At 39.6% G+C, this 7,986-nt stretch overlaps 1 pseudogene; it reads right to left on the bottom strand.

Moving 5' to 3' along the window:
• Nucleotides 1-4,786: 4,786 nt before the first annotated feature.
• Nucleotides 4,787-7,655, bottom strand: LOC125199059 (annotated as a pseudogene).
• Between the last annotated feature and the right edge of the window lie 331 nt (nt 7,656-7,986).

Here is a 7,986-nt window from a genome sequence, read left to right as displayed (position 1 = left end):
TCATCACAATCAAAATCTTATAATCTACACATGTATTGCACTTCATGGAAGTAATAATACCTCCAATCTATGAACATGATTACAATGTTAAACAACAAAGAAAAAGGGGGAAACTTTTAAAAAACCCAAACCATCCCCAAAAACCAAATTAGTTGCCAGAAAATCATCATCAAACTCTCCCTTTACTAAAACAAATTTTTTAATCTACAATTCATCATATACCCCAATATCCATGGAAGAATTCAAATAAGAACTAGAAATTTAAGATGGAATCTCCAATTAGGGGAAATGGAGGGAAAGCTTGGAATTGAGATCAAATGGATGAATTTGAGTGTGGGTGTGGGGATTGTTAAAGGGTTTAGTGGGGGTTGTTAAAGAGAATAAAAAAAGATTAAAAAAAGAATGAGAAAAACAAACCCTTAATGGGCGGTTTTTGGATTATTCTCGCTTGACGACGCGGCTCTTAAAAGGCTCCCCGGGGCCGGCAGCGGCCCCCCCCCCAAGGCCGCCCCCTTTCTGCCGTGTAAAAAATTTTGTTGTGGATTGCGCGCGCTTTTTAAATTTTTATTTTTTTTTTTTTTAGGAAAAAAAAATAAAAAAATTAAATGAAAAAAAGAGAAAAGAGAAAAAAGGGGTTCTCCCAAACTAGCGCATTTTTTTTAAAAAGTCGTTGGTTCGCTTGGGTGAAAACTAGGTGGGCAAATCAATGACCCATGTTTTAAACCGGATTTGGGAAATTTTTGTTTATTTTCCACCATTTGTATTTTCCTTTGGTTCTTAATCATAAACTTGGGGTCTCTTGTGATTGACCCTTCTTTTTTTTCTTTTGGGTTTTTTTCTGCGATGTAATTTTGGGGGGTTAGGCTTCCCCTTTTGGGGTTTGGAGGTACTCATTAATGACACAAAAAAAGGGGTTGAACAATCCCCCCCTTCTCTGGGCCCCTTTTACCCGTGTGTCGGTACATCACGACCACACTGACCTCCTCTTGGCTCTTTTCCTCCTCGTATTTGAGCACTTGCTCTTATCTTTAGTGGATTTTAGCATTGTCGAAAGCGTGATCCCCCCCCACATCAATAAGGTTTGCTTGTGGCAAGAAAGTTTAGGATTAGAACACATTTTTACAACTTTCATATCAAGTATAATAAATCGGCGGGGAAAATCAAATCTTTCCTTTTCCCAACACCCCCCGATCACCCCCCCTTAAATTGCGGAGTTATCAATAACCAAATGTGCAATCGGTTTAAGTGGCCCGATGTTGAGCTTTTTTCGTGTACTTGAGTGGCATGTTTTTAGCTCCAAGTCGTAGACGCTTTGCCCCCTTTCTTTGCGTTGAACGGATGTTGGCGGGGGATCCTACTTTTCCCTTCCCGTCGAATGATCTCACGCAATGAAATGGCAACAAGATCTTTTTCGTAGGCTTTTTCTTTCTCTTTTTCCCCCTAAGTAGTTTTGCATACTGGTATTTCCAAGGATTAAGGGGGAATGTTAATGTAAACTTGGGAACATATTCAAAATCTTAAATTCCCAAAGCAAACTTCCTCTTTGGTGAAAAGTACAACCCATTGGGGCCCCCGAGCATCTTTCTTGGGGTGTTTCCCCGGATCGGTAGCGGCCCCGCGTGTTTTTGGGTTTTTTTGGCGTCGGGTAGACCGTTCGGGGCCCCTTTTCCCCCATTTTTCCCCCCCTTTTGTTATGTAAACCCCTCGTCTTTGCTGCCTTTCCCCATCATCTTTTGTTGGACTTGGTCCATTTGAGTTTTTATGGGGGGGCGCGGGAATTTGTGTTTTTTCCCTTTTGGGGTTTTTGCCACTTACGCTCCAAACTTGGTGTCGTTGGTCTTCTATCTCGCACTAGCACTTTAGGTTTTTATGATCCACTTTCGTATCTCTCCCCTTTCCCGGGGTTTTGCTCCCCTTTTTAAAATCCCGGGGGGGGTTCAGAAATTTTTAGGTCGAAAGGTGGGTGGGGCGATTCCCATTATAATTGTTGTAATTCCCCCCGGTTCGATAATTATTATTGTTAAAATCTTTGGGGCCGCCTCCTTGTTACAGTTGCATCCTGGTGGGAGTGGAAGGAGCGTCGGGTTTGGTGGTGCGATAACGGTCGGTGGGGCGGATCTTCTCTCCTCGATGTATCCCTCGATTCACCCCAACCCTTTACCAACTCCTTTTCAAATGAGCTATCATCTTTCCCCGCAATTCAGATTATCTTCTCCTTTGACCACCCTGTTTTTTTGGAAAATTCCCCATCCTTTCCTTTGGGCCCCTTTTCCCCTTGGAAAACCCCCTTTGGCCCCTGAAACCAAAATGCGGTTTTTTCTCATTGAAAACATTATATAGAATTCACCGGGGGTCCGGTGAAACCATAGTTGGGCACCCGGGGGAAACCCTTTAAACGGGGCGGCCTCATAAAGGGGGTCGTGGGGGAATGAATTGAATTTTCCTCTTGTTTCGGTATGGTGCCGCGGATAGTATTTGTGAGGGGGCCCTATTCCCCCATGTGGAGGGGCCTCTGAGGTAGACAAACCCTCTTTTCATAATGCAAGAAAAAGGGAAAAAGTTACCTTCTCGTCGTCGCCCATTAACGGTTTGGAAATTTCCGAACCCCAAGGTGGGGTTTTTTCTTCGATACCCCAAAGGATGTTGCTAAAACCCCTTTGAATAAAGGGGGATCGCGGCTAAAAATTTTTAGCATCGATCGAGGCCCTCGGGAAAAATAAGAATATTCCGTGATTAAACATTTATAACGGGAACTATAACCTGTTTTCTTTTCCCCGCCCCCCGGATCTTCTCATCCATCGGAGCTTCCTTGGGCGTAACATCTTGCTCGGGTTTTTTATCTTCGTCCCCTTCTAGTCCTCAAATTGAATCAGTGGCTCTTACCCCCGGGAAACGCGTTCGCATAAACTACCGAAATAACAAAAAAAAAAAAAATAAAACAAAAAAAAAAAATAAAAAAAAAATAAAATCCAAAGTAGCAAAATCGTTCGTTTGAAGATATCAAATTTCAAAGTGATGTTTTGACAACGGCGCCCTTGACGCACTATTTATTAGCACTAAAATACTTCAAATATCAAAAGGGAGATCTAGTATAGCTAAAGGTTAGTATGGGTTGTCGAAAAGGGGGAAAAAAATCAACCTTCTTTGAGCTTCTTTTCTATTTGAATAACCAAAATTTTTAAAACTTTTTAAAAAAAAAAGCGAAAGGGAAACAACTAATTCCAAAAAAAGAAAGATCAGAGATAAGAATTCCGGGGTGTGCGTTCACGGTTATGGTTATCGTTCCTAAATCCCCGGTTTATCTTGATGACGGGCACACTGATATTGGTAAAGCTAAATTACAACGGGTTTCATCTAGTTGAACTCTAAAAGCTCTTAAGCCCTTTAAAATTATATCAAATTAACGGTTGTTTTAAGGAAACAATTTTAGTGTCATTAAGTGGATCAACTCGTCAACCCCCTTCCCCATTATGTAGCAAGTTATATTAAATGGGATCGAATGTGTCCTCAAAAATGAAATTCGGAAAAACAGGAAAAACAAATAAAAAAAAAAAAAGATATTAAATAGAAAAAAAAGTATAACCAAAGTTTCTCCTCCCAGAATCCATGAGTTTAGTTACACATGGGGGAATAAGCTAAATCATAGAATGAAAGGGAATACAAAGTGAACATAAGAACTAAAAGCAATAAAACCCATAGGTAGAATCCTTGTAGCCTTGATCTTCGCTTGATTCAGTCTACAACCTCTTGACAAGAAAGAACTCTCTCAATTTTATGATCTAGAATTATGAGGCAAAAAGATGATGATAATGAAGAGGTTTGAGAGGGCATTTATAGGGAAAAATCGAATCATAGTGGAATAAGGTAAAACACTACAAAAAAATGTCAGTTACGACGGAATTACCGACGTAAAATTTTTTGCTACGAATTATGGGAACCGTCACTAACTTTTTCCTTTTAATTCATGTATATTCCGTCGGTAATTCCATCGGGTGAAAAAAAATTACCGACAAGTTCTTTACCGATGGACAATAATTGTCCGTCGGTAAAGAACTCGTCAATGCGGGAAGTGGGAAAATAACAAAGTGGCATATATACATCACCCTTGCACTTTGGGATGAACTGTCAACCCTAGGGTAGAATAGTCAATATTAGTTTCTTTTCTTGATTAAAATGAATACCAAACAATGGTTTAAGGTTAGCAAGAAAATCCCAAAACGCAACCAAACATCGACATTGTATAACAATCATGACATACGCCCATCTAAAAGCCCAATCATGGAGTAAACCAAACGACCCTTGCACAATTTCTTTTAATGTTTAGTTGAGAAAGGTTAATGAGTAAAGACTCTAAAACGTATTCAACATATCTTAGTATAGTTTTATAACTATTCCTTGATGTTTAGCAGAGATGATCCATGATTACATAGAATTTATTTTGGGGTTAGGTTATATGGTAAAGCCCCCTTTTAAACAAAATTTGCATCACCCTCTATGGAATTAATATTGTCATGTGATGGAACTGATCAAACATATCTTTCAAAATTTTACCGGTGCATCAAATTCTTTAAAAACATTGAAAATTCAATTCGTTTTAATTGGAACAAAATGTGAATCTGACAAATATTGAAAGCTAAAATAAAGAGCTAAAGTGACGGAAACAACCACATATCAACTAATTCAAACAAACATTTTGATACAAAATTACACAAGATCATTGCATAAAATCGAAAGACCAATTTGATCACCACAATCAACATGAATATCAAAACACATATATAAATGCTCAAAGTAAAATATCATCTTCCTCCATTGATTGGTTAACAATATGATCATTCGGAATCAAAGATTTCATCTCTTCTTCGTTGTCAACATTTGTGGCCCACGAGTGCTTCTCTCGCAGTATCAGCCCTTCTAGCTCCATTGCCACCCCCTTCATACTAGGTCTATCTTCCCCCTTCACATTTAAGCACTCTTTCGCTAGTTTACAAACCGCATTTATTTGCTCCATATTTCCCAAACTTACAATTTTTTCATCAATAATTTTTACCAACAAATCCTCCTTGAGTACATAAAGGAAATAGTTAGATAAACTCTTCTCCTCTATGGGCCTATCAAAGCACAATGCTTTACGCCCGTGACTAGCTCCAGCGAAACAACTCCAAACGTAAACACGTCTTCGTCAACTGGAGTCTGCATGTACTGGATCAAGGTATCCCAAAGTTCCCAGCACCACTGTGGATAGCTGGCGAGATCAACTGGAACAAGCTTTGAAGCTCCGAAATCTGACACCTTAACTGTCAAATTGTGGTCCAAGAGGATATTGTCCGACTTGACATCCCCGTGTATGATGGGAGTAGAAGTTGAAGAGTGAAGATACGAGAGCACCCCAGCAGTTTCTGCCGCGATCTTCAGACGCATGCTCCAATCAAGGGCACGTGCCTTAGCCTCATTGTGCAAGTGCAAAGAAAGGGTGCCATTGGGAATGAACCGTAGACCAAAAGCGGAACATCTGTTTCTAGGCAAAAAACCAAGAAGCTTACTACATTCCTGTGGTAATTTGAGATAGAATAACTACCTCGATGAACTGTTCGATTTGTGTGGGATCAACTCTTATAGACCTCTTGATCGCAACTGTTCTTCTGTCTACTAGAACGCCTTTGTACACGGTGCCAAAGCCGCCGGCCAATGATCATGTTGTTGTGGAAGTTATTGGTGGCCTTTTTTTGGGTCGAATGAGCTGAAAATGATGAATATCTGGTGACGCTTCTCTCTTATGAGCTTCTCTTGTAATATATACCCACCGTTTTGGTGAAAGAATTTCCGCTTCATCTTATTATGTGATCTTCTCTTGTGCTCTAAGTAAAGAGGATGGTGCTAAGTAGTAGACAAATGACCCCGGAGCCAACTCCTGTTTATTTTATATCAAGAAGCTCGTATTAGAAGGATTAAAACATGATAAGGCCAATTATAAAACTAATAATATTTACCAATTAAGACATAAGTAATCTTCATATCTTTGGGCGACTTCCACTTACATCCATCTTCACCCTTTCCATCTCCTACGTAATTTTCGGACAAGTACATGTGAATTGCCTATGTTATTGGTGCAGGATGCTTTCGTGTTGCAATCATGTAAATTATCATTTAAGCATTCATTAATATCTGAAAACACAGAATAACTGGTTAAACATCATGATTAATAGTGATAATAATATTTTAATACAAAGAGAAAGCAATGTAATACTACTATGTTGTGTCCCTCAAAATTTGAAGGGACAAGTTTTAATGTAGGTAAAATAAGAGGGAGGGCAAGAAAATATAGTGGAAGTGGTATTAATGGATAGTGGGGGTCCACTTATTTAAAAATTATTCAAATATTTTTTTAATTTTAAAATCATAACTATAAGAGTGCCCAAAGTGGCACAACCAAGTCACACCAAAGAAAAACTTTTTGCCCAATATCACGTCAGCCTACAAAAACATGTCAAGTCACGCCACATCCACAACCACAAATCACATTATTTTATAAATTTGTTAGTATATTTTAATTGAAATGGAATAAAAAAAAATGAATTGGGAATAGAATTTTTGTAGAAAAAAATAAAAAAAAAAAAAAAAAATCAGATATCTGCCGCCGCAGCTCAGGTCATCCGCTTCTCCGGCGTGGCACCACGCGGGCGCGCTGCGCCTCACACGGCAGCACTATTGTGGACACTCTAAGGGACTGACTAAAAGTGTAAAGTTTGTAATACCTATACACCCTTGAGGTAGATATGGGTTTCCTTCGAACCCATCCTCGCAACGACAACGGTAGCCATAGCCATTTGTGGGGTCGTGCAGGTTGTGTTTGCATTGACCCCAAGCATAACTAGTGGCATTTCTCCGAGCCTCTTGGCACGTGCCATTCCCGATGACCCAATCAACCACCACAGGAAGTCTTTGACGGGGCAACAAGTTTGTTAGATTATCCTTGGAAATCGGAATGCAGACCTCTCAACAGCAAACGCATAAGTGCAGTTACTAAAGCTATAAGTATTAGTATAATTACTAAGACTCTGGATTACCATAATCTCCGACACATCGGTGGGGATGTCAGTCTGGAAACAGCCCGCACCGTTACACGTCCCTTCACTCAAATCAGCCTGCGAACTGCACATGGCGGCACCCGGCCGTAATAAAGGTCTGGTTGAGACTAATCCCCGTAAAAGCAGCGATGGCAGAACACCCCAAGACAGTGAACTTATTCGCGGTATTATTGAGCGTGAAGTGGGGACGAAGCCGAATCCGTTATTACTGAAATTGGAGGACTGGACTCCGTTGCTATGATAACAGTCGTGCGCTATGGTCTTCATGAGCGTGAACTGGCCGTCGAGGGATATGTCTGTGATTTCGAAATTCGTGTTCCACCATAACAGCTTCGGAGGATCGGAAGCTGTGCGGTTGCAAGTGAGACGGAATTGTCTTGCGAAGGAGCACTCGGGTGTGGTGCCGAAAGGGAAGGGGATTTGTATGTCGCCGCATGTATCGTTGCAGTTGGGATTATTAGGCTTAGCTACTGGGAAATTGTAATGAGATGATGAAAATACTAGTGTTGGTGAAGAGAAGAAGACCAATATGAGGATGAAGATGGAGATGAGTTTCTCAAACACCATTGTTATGTTGTGTCGAAAATAAATTAAGTAAATGACATTCGTTACCAATATTAATATATAAAGAAACTATAGTATGCCAAGTCAAAGTCAATGGAATATTTTACTTAATAAATAAATATAGCTGATCCATCAGCAGATGGATAATTTTGTAATTTTCAATCAGTGTCGAAAATTAAGGAATTACTTATTTTAATGGCACTTTCATTTTACCTTATAACCCGGTCACCTTAACTAAATTTTAGAAAAAAATGCTTACTATATTTCTAGGGAAAAAACGTTTGATTTTTTAGAATTTTAAGCAACTAGTTTTACATAATTTTTTCTAGTTTTG

Source organism: Salvia hispanica, unplaced genomic scaffold, assembly GCF_023119035.1.
Source record: "Salvia hispanica cultivar TCC Black 2014 unplaced genomic scaffold, UniMelb_Shisp_WGS_1.0 HiC_scaffold_365, whole genome shotgun sequence".
NCBI classification, from domain to species: domain Eukaryota; kingdom Viridiplantae; phylum Streptophyta; class Magnoliopsida; order Lamiales; family Lamiaceae; genus Salvia; species Salvia hispanica.
The sequence above is the reverse complement of the archived record's forward strand: the minus strand, read 5'-3'. Positions and strand labels throughout refer to the sequence as shown.